Source organism: Periplaneta americana, chromosome 10 (genome assembly GCF_040183065.1).
Source record: "Periplaneta americana isolate PAMFEO1 chromosome 10, P.americana_PAMFEO1_priV1, whole genome shotgun sequence".
NCBI classification, from domain to species: Eukaryota; Metazoa; Arthropoda; class Insecta; order Blattodea; family Blattidae; genus Periplaneta; species Periplaneta americana.
Window position 1 is genome coordinate 77,696,204 of NC_091126.1, and position 19,025 is coordinate 77,715,228.

The 19,025-nt window shown below is 37.3% G+C and overlaps 1 protein-coding gene across 7 annotated transcripts in view; it reads right to left on the minus strand.

The window, feature by feature from the left end:
- Window positions 1-19,025, minus strand: part of LOC138707810 (serine/threonine-protein kinase NIM1) — a 918,589-nt gene that overhangs the window by 103,081 nt on the left and 796,483 nt on the right. The window contains exon 1 of one of the 7 annotated variants that reach the window (XM_069837755.1): window positions 7,654-7,776. The exons of the other annotated variants lie outside the window; for them this stretch is intronic. The gene's annotated coding sequence lies outside the window, so the exon portion shown is untranslated. Of the gene's footprint in view, window positions 1-7,653; window positions 7,777-19,025 lie in introns of those variants that run through there. 7 annotated transcript variants of the gene reach the window in all.

Here is a 19,025-nt window from a genome sequence, read left to right on the forward strand (position 1 = left end):
TTCGTTATCTCGTGAAACCTACTTGCGATTCAGGAGAAGAAACGCTTCCCTCCCTCGCTATCTTTCCACATTTACCTCCAACCATAACGTTCTTACTACAATGTAAGCTACGGCGCACGCATGCCTTTGGTTCCACAAGGTAAGGAATAGCCAATGGCAAATCTATAATACTGGTTTCATTGTTCACAGCAGAGACATGCTGCAACATAAAATAACTTTGTATTTACATATTTTCAGATTACAGTAAAACCCCGATTATACGTCACCGTATTAACCAATTGGTGGATTATCCGACTGACTGTCTCTCTCTCTCTCTCTCTCTCGCTCTTTTCGATTTCCAGAAAAAATATGAGTACTGTACATTATATTAGTAAGACATTTCTTTTTCTACAGTGTTCTTTTTTTTTTTTACAAATTTTCACCCTTACGCAGTATGATCTACTCTTCGAGAGGTCGTACTGTCTAACTTCCATGCAAAATGTCTTCCACAGGTATCAAAAGAAAATGTGTTTACTACGAAAAAAAATGCAAATTTATTTATTTATTTATTTATTTATTTATTTATTTAATTGAGTGGTTTGGGAAATGGGAAACTGTCTCATCACAATACGAGATAGGAATTACAAATGTGCGCGATTTAATGAAAAACAAAATATAATGTGCATCAAATTTGTAAATCTACAACATGAGACCTCTACTATTCCTATCTTTCCACAGACAGCTGTCATAAGGAGTTTCCTCGGTCACTAAAAACCCGTCGTTGAAAACTAGACTTAAATTAGTGTACTTATGATCCACTATCTAGCGTATTAAAAGAAAAGACCACGGGAGAAATGACAAAACTGTATTATGCACTTAGTTTATGAACACCTTTTATAGTACGAATTATCCGATTTTTTTTTTCGACTAATTATCCACTCCATCTCCTTTATTACCACGGATAATAGAGGTTCTACTGTATATTGGAAACTGAAACTAAAATATTTCACTGCTATTACTTTACTAAGAATGCTTAATTCACTACATTATCCAATATTTAATGAGTATAATGTGTCACGGGTCTAAACTACGCAAACTATTTTAAGGGGTCAGCGGTAAGGTAACATGAGGTAAATGTATGTATGTGTAGGCCAATGTATGTATTTATTCACAATGCAAATGGGTATATACCCGGTGGTCCGTGATATTGAAAAGGTTGTAACCACACTTACCTATTAACACCGTATAATTTATAAACGAATTCAAATTCTATTATGATTTAGAAACATTTTTTGTGTGCAATTCAAGAAACGGAAGTTCATCTTCGTGTTATTTTGTTAATATGCTGAATGATTTCATTCATAGTCTATGCTTTTTAAATAATCGAAAAGAAAAAAATAACTAATTATTTTTCTCTAATAAAAATGAACTGAATTGTTACGATAGAGGTAAAACACATAACAAAGTAGCTGTCATCTTAATATTGAATTTTGTAATATATCATAGTTTTCAGAAAAATAAATATTTGAAGAGTCCACTGCAAGAATGATGGATGTCACTTTCTTGTCGAAAATGAACCAAGACTGTCAATGCATAGCTTAAGACATATAGAATGTACAGCTGTCAAAAGAAAAAGTGGCCGCTCTCCTGAAACAAAGTTCCCTTCGGGTATCTTCGCTACAATTCGGAGACAGGCGATGTTACATGTTGTTGGACCACGTTGCCTGATATCTACAGTTATAATTGAAGTATTCTGTGTGTTATCGATAGCATAATGGTAGCGTTCAGGCCTCTTATTCGTGAGGTCCTGCGTTCGACTACAACCACGTGCTTTTTATATGCTTTTTATGTTCTTTTTTGTTCTGTTTTTGAGAGAGACAAACTATACATAATGGCTCCTTTCTCTTTTACGATTATTTTAGCAATTAACATCAGGTTCATTAATATATTATGCCATGACTTTATCATTATGATATTGTGGCTGTAAATGGAAAGAAAAAAGATTTTATTCTCAATAAAAATATCTTTCGTGGTATAAACAAAACAAATTTACTGGCGTCGGCCTTAAAACATTCAAACAATTAAGCGTTCAAAAAACAAAACAAAAAGCCACAATTCAATATTTAGTCTATCTTCCTCTTATCTCGATCATCTTGCAGTCGAGTGGGCATGGAATTGACTAGTCTATGCAAATAGCGACTGTTTTTAGACACGACATTCCAGGCATTCTGAACATACATACATAAGTGTTCTGTCCATGGGCAGGTCTTTCATTGAAAACCCAGCAATCTCCAATCTTTCCTATTTTCTGCCTTCCTCTTAGTCTCCGCATATGATCCACATTCCCTAATGTCGTCTATTATTATTTTCAACCAGAGACCCAACCAGTTACTTTTTATCTTTCTAATCAGTTTCAGCATCATTCTTTCTTCACTCACTTTTTCAAACACAATTTTATTTCTTATTCTATCTGTCCACTTCACACGCACCGTTCTTCTCCACATCCACATTTCAAATGCTTCAATTCGTTTCTCTTCATTTCGTCGTAATGTCCATGTTCCTTCCCTATACAATGCCACACTCCACACAAAGCACTTCACTAGTCTCTTCCTTAGTTATTTTTCCAGAGGTCCGCAGAAGATCCTTCTTCTTCTATTTAAAGCTTCCTTTGTTCATGTTTGCAGTTTTTCTTGGGAAGGATAGGCCTAAATGCGGTAACATCCCGTTGCTTTCCGCACACCACTAACTCTGTCGCATCTTATTAAATTTCAGGGGGTCCAAGCGTGGAGATGAGGAGAGTGAATTTGACTAATTGGGCCCTCCGGACTTCACCGAAAGTCGCGGCAAGGGTTAAATATTAATTCTATCAGGATGTTTGATCCTATCAGAGATCGGGAAATCTCAATTAGCCTTTGCCCCCCGCATCCTGGACTAGCTTCTACGAATCATCAGAAAATCTTAGAGTGTGATTGGGCCAATTTTTCCGAAAATTTTTCCACACTTTTGCCCTCGTAGCTCAGCGGACGAACGTCGGAATTTAGATGTCAACGTCTCAGGTTCAATTCCTCGTTACTCCTTTTCATTTTATTGTGGTTCAAGATAGTATAATGTAACAACACAAAAAGAAAAACTAATAGCAGTATTATGCAACTGGATTTTTCCAAACCTAATATTAAATTTATGTTATTTATATCGCTAAAGAACGATTACAATATAAATAACTTGAATATTATTTATATAGTATCACTAAAGAACGATAACACAATATAAATGACAAATATCGGTTTGTTTAATTAATATAAGATATTATATAATACGTATTTAATTATCTAAATAAAATAACCTATTTTACAAAGAAAGATGTTTATTTGTGTTATAATAATTACCTACATAAAATACAGATTATTTATATTGTGAAAGAACAATAACAATATAAATAACTTGAATATTATTTTATAATGCTAATGAAGGAAAACAGAATGTAAATGATAACTTGAATATTATTTATATCGCTAAAGAACGATAACAATATAAAAAACGTGAATATTATTCATATAGGAATTTCACAGATTTATTACATATGTATTTAAGAAATTGTAGAAGAATAGTAATTAGTAACAGTGTCCTATTTATTCTTCTTGGAGCCAAATTTGTAACTTTTAAAAGTGTGGTTACTATGTTGATGTGTATGTGTTTCAACGGATGCTTGATTTGTTATGTATGTGAGTCAGTTATGGGATGCTTGATGTCGTCGCAATGTCGTAATTATAGTTTGATTGTGTTTGTGTGACTATTGTGTATTAATTTATGATGTATGGTACGGAAAGCTGCATATTTGTGTTATAGAAGTGTTACGTATGTGTGTTGTTAATGTTCTTGTATGTTTCAAATTGATAACTGATATTTGTTTTGCAATCGCAATGCCTAATTTACGGATTGTTTATGTTTTGTTTACATCGCGTAAGCTAATTTAATTTTCTTTTCCATTTCTCTTTATGCTTATCTTTTTTGTGTATAAAACTATAGCCCTAACATACATATGTAAAATAGGGCTAACCCCCATTGGAGATACTGTAGCTACAATAGTAATAATTATTATTCATATCGTTATAAAACGATAACAGAATACAAATGATGACTTGAATTTTATTCATATCTCTAAAGAACGATAACAAAATATAAATAACGTGATATCCATCAAGAACGATAACTGGATATAAATGATAATTTGAATATCATTTACATCGCTAAAGAACGATTAAAAAATAAAATGAAAACTTGAAGAAGGCGCGAACCCAGAACCTTTGAATCATTAAACAAGCACTCTACCGCTGGTCTGCGAGGAGCAGATATGGAACACTTTCATAGTTCCGGAACTGCTCGTACAAGCACATGCATCGTATAAAATCGCCGCGACCCGAAGTGGACTTTGAAAATATTCGCTGTTCACGAGTGCGGCCACTTTATTATTATTATTATTATTTTTTGACAGCTGTACATAGAGAGTTATATGGCATTAACGCAGATAGTCATTGTCCAGTAATGATCGGAAAATCACAGTTAAGCTTTTAGCGCTAAGCATTTCAAACTTTCAATTGCGTCTCCTGCAAAATGTGTTCCAAATGACATCTATCATTCTTGCAGTGGACTCTTCATTTTCAAGATACAACTCGTACTACTATTTAAAGCCCAAAAGGACTAATGTAAAAGTCTAAACAACTATCTCTCACTGACCTGCCAAGTGCCCTTGAACAGAAGAAAGAGATTTTAAAATGGACACGGACTGTTTCAAAGATGATAATATTTTTACTACTCCTGAATGTCATTGAAATGAACCTGGACACTCTCTGAAACTCATAAGAATGGGGGAACAGGTGCAATAAAGTAAACACAATTAACTTCTTGGCTCACGTTACCTGGGACTGGGTGGAAGTGTTGCAGGGATTGTTGGACCATTAATTATTTTTGTTTTCAACGAAACACTTCCTAAAAATAATAAATGGTGTAGACTGCCGCACGGAACTTCGTCTATGATAACTTTTACGAAAACCTAAATGCTATCTTATTTGCCATTGACCATTACCTTAATGTTGGAAAATGACAATGATGACACTGAACCTCGGTCACAATTGAGGGACAGAAGACAGAGGACGGACACTGGAATGTTTTACCTGCATACTTACTAAAGACTTTACCAATAACCAAAAATATATTTAAAAATAGGCTGAAGGACTTTACTAATAGACGGCTGTATGTTATACACACTATTTAAAGGGTGTAATTGATATTTTGTTATTTGAAGTGTTGTATCAGTGAAGAAGTGTGTTGTATCAGTGAAGTGTAAAGTGTATTGTGTTAGTGAAGTGTGTTGTGTAAGTGAAGTGTGTTTGTGTCAGTGAAGTTTTATAGTTTATAGTGGCAGTGCAAAGTATTTGAACAGTGTAATGTGTCGTAGTTCCAGTGCAGTGAGAGAGTTGACAGAGGAACGAGTGTAGTGCTGAAAGATGCTTGTGCAGGTATGAAAATATCATATTCGTGGGTTTTAGTTCGAACTTAGGGTTGAGAAACAAATCAGATTTACTTTAAATGTTATTTTAAGTGATCGTGCTTCATTTAATTTAGGATGCTGTAACGTAAGTGCTGTAAGACCCATACCCGGTAGGTCTCAGGACAATCACTGCAGGCGATGCCTCAGTGAGATAGAAACTCTTGGACATGTCCTGGGAGCCTGCCCTTATGGCGAAACATTGCGTATACATAGGCACCATGCAATTAGAACTAAACTGGCCGATGCCCTTAGAAAACTAAAATACACCGTCTATGAAGAAGTCTACGGATCTGCCAACAATGGCAGTAACAGACGAATTGACATAATCCCCATTAGCGAATCCCTGTCTCAGGGTATGATAATCGACCCCACCATCAGGTTTGAAACATATAAAGGACAGCCTGAAGACGTACACGAGGAGAAACGAGCAATCTACGTTCCAACCATCCCGTATTATAAAGATAAATACCAACTTCACGATATCAGTGTCACGGGATTGACGTTTGGAGCAAGAGGAACGATACCTAACTTCTCTTCTCAATTCTGTAAAACCCTAGGACTGCACAAATCTTTTCTGAATGAACTGACCCTCCTCATAATTAGAGAGTCAGTCAAACGTTTACGGAACCACCTATATGGACTCTAATTCAGTGTACTGAAAAAACTGACGCACCATTATCATTTTTATTTCTCTTATTAGCTTTCATTGCTTCTTTACTTGTAACTTTTTTTTATTCTGTATACTGCCATTGTTTATTTGTTTGTGTACTTGTTTACTTTTTTCATACTCTGTTATCTTTCATCATCTATTTGTTCTTGTATTGTTTTGTATGCTTTGTCTAATGGCAGCCTCTAATTTGAGGAAGCTCTAGTAAATAAATAAATTAGTATTATTAATATTAATTATTATTAATTTATTATTAATTGTATTTTATTAATTGTGTTTATCATTAATTATCATTATTGAGTGTAATTAGTTACCACTGCCACCGGTTATTTACCCATTTGCAGTGTGAATAAATACATACACATACACACAAATGACACGGACACTTTCCGAAATAACAGAATGTTTTCATATCGTACTTAAGCGTTCATTTTCAACTAGACAATTTTTAAGCGGGCCGCGTACCAGCTCTTTTCGCGAAACATGCTATGCTATGTTATGTTATTCTGAAGGGGAAGGGCGAAGCCTAGGGGTGGGGAAGCACGTTTTTGAAACTTAACAAGAGAAGCAGCCTGTATGTGAGAATATACAGACCGATTTGCGAAAAGATTCCACTGATTTTGTGGACCCGTTTGCGAAAGACCTGTCTTCAAAGGGCACAGGGCTGTGCATGGAATGGTTAATACGTCACTTCCTTAGGAGCCGAAAGTCGGAATACGTTAATATCGGCTCTTTGTTTTTGCACACTTTTCACAGTATCACTTATTCTTAGTCGATTATTTAACAGCGCCATACGAACTACTCAGTCACTTAGCGTGGATGAAGGAAGTGATGGAGAGATGAGGCTGACAGTTTTCCATGTGATTATCTGATATTCGCCTTACAGTTGGAGAAAACGCGCAACTGCGGATCAGCAGGCAGACGCGTCTACCGCCTTAGCTACACTGGTGGTATCACTTTAGTAGATCCGAACGGCCCATTCACTATCAGTATGGCCTTCAGTCGTGCCTGTTGCGATAAACTGATGGTATTTGGTCTTTTTATCGTTCCGTTTTTAGCTAATGAGTGTGACTAAATAATGTAAGGAAAGTCCATCGATTTTTTGAATCGTCCGACTGAACGCAGTGTGTGTGCCACCGGTCTAAGATGTAGGTTCTGAAGGTCGTCGTCAGATTTCCTCTTTACCGTAATCCTAACAATTTCTGAAACTTGTCACTCACAGGGGGAAGATAATGCAGGGATCAGGGCCTCTTAAGAGTGAAATAGTAATAAAATTGATAAATACTAAATCTATCGAAACGAGGTGCAAAATTTATCGAAACGAAGATTAACGAGAAAGCTATGTAATACGCCTGATTAAAGTATGAGCCATTGTAGCGATGGTGGCTTAAACATTGGTTTAAACTCAACCATGGGGGAAAATGGCTCCGAAGGGCCACTGCACTCAAAGCCGCCTTACCTCACTCCACCGACCCTCTCCTCCGTCTGGTGCTTCTCTACACACGCTTCATTCAGTGGCGGGTATGGCTTCGATCTCGGGACGTCAGTTTCAGGAAGAGTGGCAGAAAGAATTTTTTGTTACATACAAAAAGAAGAAAATCTGTTGCTTAATATGTAGGTTTAAAATTGCGCTTCAATATTAAACGTCACTTTGATCGGAAGCATAAAGCGGACTTCGGTGATCTTACAAGTATTTATTTACAATTTTAAAAGCTATTTTCGTAATATTTGTGAAAAGATACAAATGAAGATATGTTTATGGTATTTTCAAGATTTAGATAATTATTATTTTATTAAGTGTCTGGAACTGAACTTATTTAAAACTTTGAATGCATATTAGGCCTACTTGATGCGTTCTCTTTCCAAGAAAGATTTTCAGAAGTAACTGCAATGGACATGGAGATGTGTCTGTTCAATAATCCATTTGTATTTGATGTTACCCAAGCATCAGAGCCCTTATATAGATGCAAAAGAGCACGCCACTGAAGTGTTTAGGAAAAAATGGATTAGATCTCTTTAAATACCTACCAGAAGAGCAATTCCCTAATCTGCGCACATTTGCAATGCGTATGGTATTTATGTTTGGCTCAACTTACTGTTGTGAGCAGTTTTTCTTTTCAAAATGAATATGACCAAAAGTATCTCCAGGTCTAGGATCACAGACATGCATTTAGTTTCAGTATTACAGTTGAGTTGTTCTATTTTAGAGCCAAATATATCCTTTTTAGTTAATAACAAGAAATTTCGAGCGCAATCAACAACAAAAAAATGAAAACCAGCAGTATAGACCTACAGTAGTATTTCATTTCATTCATATCTCATACATTTTGTTAATATGTTTTAAAGTTAAATGCCAGTGGAGCTTAGTTTTACTTTCTTTAGTATCTATAGAAAGAGATAATTGATTTTGTTGATCATTATATTGTGTTTAATATGTTTTAAAGCTAAATGACAGTGGAGAACCGTTTGTTGAAATACTTTCAATTACGATTGGTATAAATCTATGGTTTGCTCCACAGATTTCGGGCTTAGTTTTACTTTCTTTAGAATTTATAAAAAGAAATAATTGATTTTGTTGATCATTTTATTGTTTAATATGTTTTCAAGTTAAATGACAATGGAGCTTAGTTACTTTATTGGTTTTAAAAAGAAACAATTTATTATGTTGAGCATTGTATCTTTTAATGTATTGTGCAGTTAAATGACAATGGAGCTATGCTTTTTTTCTTTATTGCTTTTAAAAAAGATATACTTTATTATGTCGATCACAAGGCAGTTCAAGAATTTTTTGTGCACATGATAAAGGAATAGTTATACAATTTAAACATATATAATTTGCCTAATGACAGTAGGTGGCCGTCATAATTATTGTATGATACGTGTACTTCCTATAAACAAAATACTGTAAAGATTTTGAAACAAGAAATAAGAGCGGAGAAATTACTAACGCGCAAGGTGTGTCGAATCTACCACTGCACTTGCCTTAGCAAAACAACTGCGTTACCCCTCGTCTGTCAATCAAACGAATGTGGGGTGAGTAGGAACGTTCCCTCCCTACTTTGCTGATAGTCCCCATAGCTGGTCTAAACCAAACAGCATTGGTTGTAGCAGGTTCGAATCTCCGTTAGTCCTAAATTTTTACATTACAAATTTACCACAATAATTTTAATACACACCATTTACACAAATACCAAGTGGCGACATCGCCTGGAAGTTGATTGAATGTTGAGCAAATAGTACAACCCTTACCCCAGGCAACACACCTGTCTGTTATTCGCTGTGAAAATCTGCAAGGTTATTTCACTTTCACCCTGTGTGGTGAGTGTACGCGAGTCAAATGCAAACGTATCAAACTCAGCGAAAATTTCCGGAAAGCAGGCAGTGACGTCAACTGAAGAAGAAACAGGAGTGACGCGAACTGGTATTCAGCGAGTTCAGCAAGCTCAGCAGAACAAGACCTCAATGCAAGCGAAAGGAAATAGTGGACATCAGATGGGAGCAATTCCGAAGCGGGTGAAGGAACTAAGATCTGAATCGAGGCTGACTAGAAGTAGAGTAACGCAAGTAGGAGATAGTTTAGGGAGCAGTGATGAAGGAAGAGGGGAAAACAAGGTGAAAAAGCAACATGACTTAAGGAAATGGTGTGGAGGGGAAATAAATCGTGAGAAAAGAAAACAAAGACCAAAAAAGTAGCAATGTGTAAAAGGGAATAGTGAAAAGTGCAAATAATTAGAGATGTAGAGTGATAGAGTGAGGGGGTTACAGTATTTTTGGTATAATGATGGGTTAGGAGTAAAGTAGAGGAAGAATTGATGAAAGACAAGAAAAGACTAGTGGAAGAATTACAATAATAAATTAAAAATAAGTAATGTCCCAATTGACTTGTACAAGAGGCGTGTAAAACGGTGAGACGACACTGTATACTAATAATGTGAAGTGCCGCCTCACCGAAAGGTATATTGCTTAAAGACAAATATATACATTGAATTCAATATTCAATATATATATATATATACATACATACATATATATATATATATATATATATATATATATATATATATATATATATATATAGTCCACACCTGTGGAGTAACGGTCTGCGCGTCTGGCCGCGAAACCAGGTGGCCCGGGTTCGAATCCCGGTCGGGGCAAGTTACCTGGTTGAGGTTTTTTCCGGGGTTTTCCCTCAACCCAATACGAGCAAATGCTGGGTAACTTTCGGTGCTGGACCCCGGACTCATTTCACCGGCATTATCACCTTCATATCATTCAGACGCTAAATAACCTACATGTTGATACAGCGTCGTAAAATAACCCAATAAAATAAAATAAAAAATATATATATATGTTTGTGTGTGTGTGTGTGTGTGTGTGTGTGTGTGTGTGTGGTTTCCTTACTTCCCTCCCAGCGGAAGCTATATGCTAAGAATTTTATCACACTTCAAATAGGCCTACATTTCCATCGACAGAGTGGCAACCGAGGACGACGATTATTAGCAATTGACCAAATTGTTTCTCGCAGTAATGTGACCTGAAACACTGTTCATCGGAACTTCAAGTCTATCAATTAGTCGCCCTTCAGGGGAGGGCACGGACTGGAACTATCTTCGCACGCAAGCCGCTCGGATGGACTCATTGTACTACCCGGGATGGAATGGTGTATATTCCTTAAGGCCCGCCGTGCTACAGATCCCTTAGCACCCCGTCTTCGAACTTCCCTACAGCTTATATGACCCTTTTACCTTTCCACGTAGTCCTCAACGTGGTCCTTCATCCTCTGTCTCATAAGTTATCACGAGCTCAGTGGAAAGCCCATGGTGCATAGCACTACCACCAGAAACGGATGACCACATATCCACGGGGTCCAAGTTCGGTGGCGGCCCGCAGCCGACTTTACATAGGAACAGTACAGAAACGGAAATGATGAAGAAAGAAGGGAAGTGTTGTTATCATGGCGAAATTAATCCGAGGTTCAACGCCGATAGTTATCTAGCAATTCCGCTTCAATTGGTTAAGGAAAACCTCGGAAAATATCTCAACCAGATAACTTGTCCCAAGAGGAATTTCAACCCGAACCAGCTCGTTTTAGGGTCAGACGTGCTAGCTGTTGCACCACAGCGGTGGACGGAACTTGAAGTAGGCCTATGCATGATTTCACAATATGCCGATTGGCCTTAGACCAGGCCTGCACAAGGTTTGCGCTCTCCGAGCCGGCTCACAGCTTATGAGCGGAATGCAGATATTAGCTGCGCTCAGTATAGGGTGGACTGGAAGAAGGGGTGATCTCGTACAAAATATACACAAAAGGAAGTACTAGTACGAGTGTTTATGAAATGAATTCCCGTTCAGTGTTTGCAAAACTATCTTGGACTATTTTAATTAATACAGAAATATTTGTTTTACAGAAAAAATAGAAATTTTATACCTACTTAAATGTACAATATCATTTTGTTATATTTTTATTTATCAATACATGAAAACGAGGTTTTATCCTGTTGGCAGCTGAAAGGAACAGTAGCCTACTGATCGTAATGAAACATCAGTTACAGATGTTCGATGTCTGCCTTCATTAAAGTTGATTATAGAAAACAGTTGCTCACAAATATAAATGTTGAGCCAAACATAGCAATCATTTTGACAGCCAGCCTGTGTAGTCGTGGATATTATTGCTAATGTTTAGTCTTGTAAAACTCAACCAGGCTAGTAGTATTATTCAAACGATCTTTAGCCCTTGTGCCACATTGAAGATCAATAAATCCGTGCTGTAAATCGTTAAATGTTATGTTTTATTACCGACGCTCGCAACTGCCGAGGTTATATGAGCACATTTAAATGCAGTCGACCTGGCCCGGAATCGAACTCGCAACCTCAGGCATAGAAGGCCAGCGCTATACCAACTGCACCAACCAGGCCCACCTGTAACTTATATTTATGACATTGTTTCAACTGGTGTTGAAGAATTTATTATGATAACTTTAAACTTCTTTCCAAATAAGACAAGATTTTTGGTAGGTTATTTTACGACGCCTTATAAACAGGTTATGTTATTTAGCGTCTGAATGAGAAGAAGGTGATAATGCCGGTGAAATGAGTCCGGGGTCCAACACCGAACGTTACTCAGCGTTTGCTCACACTGAGTTGAGGGAAAACTCCGGAAAAACCTCAACCAGGTAACTTGACCCGACCGCGAATCGAACCCGGACCACCAGGTTTCGCGGCTAGATGAGCTAACCGTTACTCGACAGGTATGGACCTTAAGACAAGATCTTGGAACCTAGAATTAAATTCATTTTGAATTTCAATTAATATTTGCACATAATCGTTTTACATGGCTTCAATCACGAGCAGTTTCTATCGTTCGAAAGTAAGCCATATTACCTTCCCGAAACTGACTTACGAAAAGTGTAAGTTTACGACTGAAATCCCGTAATTTATTCAACATATCAACAATGAGCAGGCCTTTTTCCTGAAGAGAGATATTTAAATTGTTGAAGATTAATATCTTTAGTATCTTTATGTCTGGACTCGTAATGACGCATTATGTTACGTTTCTTTCTACCTTTCAAAATGTTGTGGCAGATAAAGCACTGAGTATTTACTCTAGCAGCTATGAAAAAATAAGCATTTTCCCATGCAACTTTGAAAGAATTTACCTCATCACTACTTTTCTGTCTTTAGATTCCTCCATACCGTACTCTATCAGTAGAACAACGTGAAACAGTTACTGAGAATACGCACTGCAGTCCACTAGATAGCTGAGTGGTCGTTTCCCTCTCCTCTACCTATAGCAAGTCTTGTCATTCTGATGTATCTTCCTCTCCGATTCGGCTAGCGGAAAACACAGCTCTCCCGCTCCGAAAGAGCGCGCGCGCTCGTTGAGCGCTGTTTGTGCAGGTATGCCTTAGACATTGGAAAAAATGGCTTTATTACAGAAAATTATGTGTATTATTATTTTAGCCGATGGAGAAACTTAGCGGTTGTTACATAGATTAAAAATGACCCACGTTAGTTGGTAATTCTTGAGTCCAGATATAAAACAAAAATAAACACACATTTAAGGAAGTAAGTAAATAAATGTTACAAATCAACTTTGGTAGATATGCGTCTAAAGAAATCATAAGTATTTTTCTCCCAATCTGCTTTCAACTTGATTGACTGATCAGATACGAAATCTTTGCTGCTGGTGGAGAATATGTTTCAATTCTCTTGGGTCGGTGATAATGAGGGCTCGGAAGTTGATGAAATATCACCTTTTTTCTGAGACATCACAGACAATGCAGGATGCAATACAAAAACACGTTTCACTTCAATATGAACCAATACAGCCTACTTTTATTTTGCATTTTTCGGTATTTTATTATCCATTGGTCATTCTTTTAGGAAATGTTCTACTTTTTTGTTGCATTTTTTCTCTTTTCTGCTTTTTGAACGGAGGTTTTTACGGTGTAGTCGTAGTCTATGTTCGAGATCCTACTGCATATTGCTTACGCAATTCGACTGCGTCACACAGGAATTTCCCTTATGGTTGCATCAGCACTTAAGTCCTGATCACGTGTGTTAAGTGCTTCTCCCAATTCAACGCAACAGAACAATTACTGCAGCCGCAGTGTGCGCAGTCAGCATAATGTATCTCACAAGCATAATAATCCGTGTCGCTACAGCCCATGAAGGGCCTAGACCGACCAGCCGGCTGCTGGCCTCACGCCCACATGCCGAAGCAGAGGTGGACGATCATCCAACCAGAATGGAGGTATCGTGTGGTTAGCACGATGATCCTCCCAGCCGTTATAGCCGGTATTCGCAACTGGCTTTCGCTATCTATCGTAGCTCCCCAAGTGCATCACGATGCTGGGTGGGCACCGGTCCCATACACTGGCCGAAATTTCATGAGAAAATTTCTTCCCCTATGAGGACACGAACCAGCGCGCATTCCGTAACGCGAGTCCTAGGTGGGATGCCTTAGATCGCGACGCCACGGCGCGGGACATCTCACAAGTATAGACGTAAAAATTCCGAAGGTAAAGTAACCGGCGATTCTTAAAATCCGAGACTCTACGAATGGCGATGTTTGTTTAATGCAATGCTGATTAAGTATCATGTCTGCGAATTTCAGTTCCTCCTAATATTTAAATATGCACTGACGTGATTTCGGAGACATCAATAATAATAATAATAATAATAATAATAATAATAATAATAATAATAATAATAATATTAACAATAAAATCTTGGTCATTTTTTAAATTTTAATGTCCTATTTTCAGAAATTTAAGGTCATTTTATAGGCTATCTTTCTGTGATTTATATTTCATTAACCTCCGAGCCCTAGTGATCATGAAGCCATCATATAAAATCTGTGGATGACGGCAGAAAAAGTGGGAAGTTTCCCGAGGCAATCTCACACAATACCGTCCTTGTCCACAGTAGCCATAAATATCATACTTGAGAGGATTTGAACCCTAGGCTTTCGTCATGTAAAATAGACGCTCCAGGTGTTTGGCTATCAATGCATCGAAGTTCGTTTAAATGACAGAAATCTAATAACTGCTTGTAGTAACATGCAGATTTTACTTCATTTGTGTATTTAACCTCAATGTCTGAAAAGGTATGTGACAAGATCGATCCATCAGGTGGCCCACTTTACATGATATTGAAATGAGGTTATATATATGCACAATTGAATATTTGTTGAGACGGGAAGGAAAAAAGAAAGTTCAGTTGAAAAGTTGTACCAAATCGTTAACTGTTCATGTCGTGATCCATACATTATTTCCAAGACGTTGTGTACCTTTGTAATAGCACGAACAGAAGAAAGTTCCAGAAGTAAGGAAAAGCGATTTCGTAACCTGAAAACAAATTCTGACCAGTATATAGGTTTCAACTCTGTATCATCTTCTCTGTAATAATTTCATGATAGTTATTTTAACAGTGAGAATAGAAAATTAGGACAGGAAGTTTTGTTGTGAGAGTAACAAAATTTTCTTCCACAAAAAAATTCTCTCTTCGGCTCTTTCTTTCTCTCTCTCTCTCTCTCTCTCTCTCTCTCTCTCTCTCTCTCTCTCTTTGTTTCTTCTATTATACATTTCTTCCACGTCTATTTGACTTCCTTTTTAATTCATTAACTAATTCATTCATCAACTCATTTTTCATTTCTTATTTTATAGCTATATTTCTTCCACCTCTTTCTTCTTTTTCCCCTTTATTCATTCATTGATTTAATCACTCACTGTCTTGCTTCCTTTCTTCGATTTTTTGGTTATATTTTTTTCCTTTCCACTTTCCTTTTAGCAATATACCATTGAAGTCTATACAAGTTTCGTGTCAGTTTTAATGATTCTCTTAATTAACATGATGACAATATAGTGATAAAGATGACAGAACATCCTTGGAATGATCGCAGGGATAAGAGATTAGTATGAGTGTCTTCATTCATTCATTCATTCATTCATTCATTCATTCATTCATTCATTCATTCATTCATTCATTCACTCATTCACTCATTCACTCATTCATTCAATGTTTTGTCCAAGGGGAGGTATTTCACTGCAAACCCAGCTTTATCCAATCTTTCCTATTTTCTGCCTTCCTCTTTGTCTCCTCATATGATCCATATATCTTAATGTCGTCTATCATCTGATATCTTCTTCTACCTCGAACTCTTCTCCCTTCCACCATTCCTTCCAGTGCGTCATTCTATGAGAGTATCTGGCGCATTATTGTCTCCCATCAGTTTGGTACGAAGGAGGGCTTGGTAATTTTTATTGCCTTTAATCGGCTATTTATTGACGCTATATCAACTACACGGAGTCGGCGTGCTTGGTTTAGCGCTGGCCTTCTATGCTCGAGGTTGCGGGTTCGATCCCGGTCCAGGTCGATGGCATTTAAGTGTGTTTAAATGCGACAGGCTCATGTCAGTAGATTTATTGGCATATAAAAGAACTCCTGCGAGACAAAATTCCGGCACACCGGCGACGCTGACATAACCTCTGCAGTTACAAATTATTGAATTATTTAGAATAACCTTCCAACATAAAGGTAAAGTACGGTAAGTAAATAAGTCATTCAGTACATAGGATCGTGTGATATCTGGTAACAGCTGGTAACACTGACAATATGGCAATATTTGCTGTTTAGGAACCTTTCTTACGTGACCATCACTATACTTGGATCGAATTCGCTATAGTATGTCACTCGCACAGTGCAAGGGCTCGAAACCCTTCTCTTGCGAGAACTGGGGCAGTCGCACTCGATGTGCAGGCCTTTAACATCTTCGGCTTTCCTGACCTGTTGCTGATCTGTCATGCCTCTCCGCGCCATGTGGTAGCTCATGAATGTCAAAACGCCTGCATTGCGTACTCTCAAGCAACCGCACATTTTCTTAGGAGCGATGATTGTACTTTATCTTGCTGATAATGTAAGGCGAATATCAATAAAATCCGTGGCGAGTTCCCGGACTCATCTCGTCAAATTACTCTCTCGTTACCGCTAATTTCATGGATGCAATTCACCGTGCAGTTATATAGCGTCATTAAATAACCGATTAAAGGAGTTAAAAATTACCAAGCCTTCCTTCGTACCAAACTGTTAGACTGTACGACGAGGACCTGTGTTCTACTGTATGTTTGATACACTGACGTTTAAAAATAACTCATTCCACTAATGGATAGTGTTCGATAATTTGTTCGTGTAAATGTCGCTTCTTTAGTTATTACTTGTATGAATAGATGGCGAAGATAACGGTGAATGTCTTCAATAGTACAGTAGTGGAAAAAAAACCGAACCGAATCTTGTAGCTGATTTCAGAGCCTTGTTCACTCCAGAGCACTATAGACTGGTAACTAAAACTTTCGTGGTTCAAATCCTGCCTGGGAAGGAAACTTTTTTTGTCCCTTATTCAAATTTATTCTCAATACTTTTCAATTGCGGCGATATTTTACTACTTAATTAACTTATTATTCCCAGAACATGAATTTTACCAGCAATCGAAAAGTATCGGAAATAAATTTGAATAAGGAAGAAAAAAAAAGTTTCCTTCCCAGGCAGGATTCGAACCACGAAAGTCTTAGTTACCAGTCTATCGTGCTCTGGAGTGAACAAGGCTTTGGAATCAGCTACAAGGGTTGGTCCGGTTTTTTTTTTTGCCACTACTGTACATAAATGTACCCGCATTACAAAATTCAATATCTCGTCCTCTTCTAATGACTGTGGAAAAACACACTAGATTTGGCGGGAAACCGCTGATACTGTGAATTATGAGAATAATTTATACTTAGTCATATCAAAATTTTCCCAAATACTTTTTTATCGTCCCAATTATAGGGTCACCGATTGAGAACTATCAGAACTATTTCAAAGTTTTGTTATATTTTTGGTTCTGATTTTTCCCGTGGTTTGAAAGTTCGCTTACACGATCAGAAAATTGGACGTCAGATATCTTTGAACGGCAGTGTACCTAAGATACAAAACATATAATAAGTAGTGGCAGAGGAAACTGTTACTTTAGTCAAATGTCCACCCCTGTTTATCGTCGTTACCTATATGAGCCAGTCAGGCAGGCATCCATTGGAAGCGCACACTGTGCTGACTTCATGCACATTATATCATTAATGTGCTCTAATACTCTCCAGGTAACTCGACCGCTCTACCAACTGCGCCATCCCGTCGCTTGTGTCAATGTTATTAGACGCAACTCATTTTAAAATATATCTGGAAAGTTTTTTTAAGGATTCTAAAATAAAATTATTCTTTGTTGCTAGAATTTCATGGTGAATTAAAGAAACGTAGAAGAGGCAATAATGACCTTTAAATTGTGACAGAACAAAACTCGGGAGAGATTTTCTATCGATTGCTCTTAGGTTACAAAATTATAACGTACAATTCTCGCATTATACGCTTCATTTTGTATACTTTCTGCCCGGACACTCTGTACTGTGATATCTGTCCAACACGGAAAGTGGAAAACAATATTTCATGATTAGAGTCCGCAAGTTCAGTAATTTAGTTTAGCTAAAATATGCAGGCAAATAGGCAGTTAATATTCAAGAAATAGGCAGTAAATTAATAAAACCAGTGAGTAAAATCGTCAAAACAGTAGTTTAATGTAGGCAAATTAATAAACCTGCGTATGAAATTTTAGTAGGTCCTACTTACTATTACTTTCCCTTGTTACATACCACAACAAGATTTTCTTTTTTCCAAGTTTTAAACCCTCAGATTCAACGTTTTCCATAATTGAAAAAGATCGTTCTACTTCCATCGGAATGATTGGGCATATTTAAAACATGCTATTGTAGATGGACTCTCATCGGTAACAATCAAGAAAGCTATAATAGGAGAGAGGGGATTCAATACAATATTTTTCCTGTTAATCGCTTTTAATTCTAAGTAGTCTCCACTTAGAGCGCTAACATCGTTTCTTACCAACATTCCACTACTGAATTTAGACTCCTGGAAGAGTAGAATTAACACGTGTGCTCTTGGTTTAAGTTGTTAGTCCTGCAAATATATTTTAAGTAAACCTTTTTGAATTTTAGTTACAGAATTCTGCTTTTTATCTGTTAGGAGGAGTAGTCACTCCACAAAATGTTTCTTCAAAATATCGCGAGATGGTGAAAGGTGACTTTTCATTTACAGTACCCTACAGTATATAGGTTTGTTCCAGCACGTTCAGAATCGATTCTGATCTACCTACTCATGCGCAGTAGCTCAATGTGCGTTCCAACAAGACTAGAACTGATCCCGAACCGATACTGAACTCCCAGTTACCTGTTCCAACGTGCTTTAGAACTCGTTCGCAACGAGTGCAATTGGTTCCCGATTAAGAGCAGG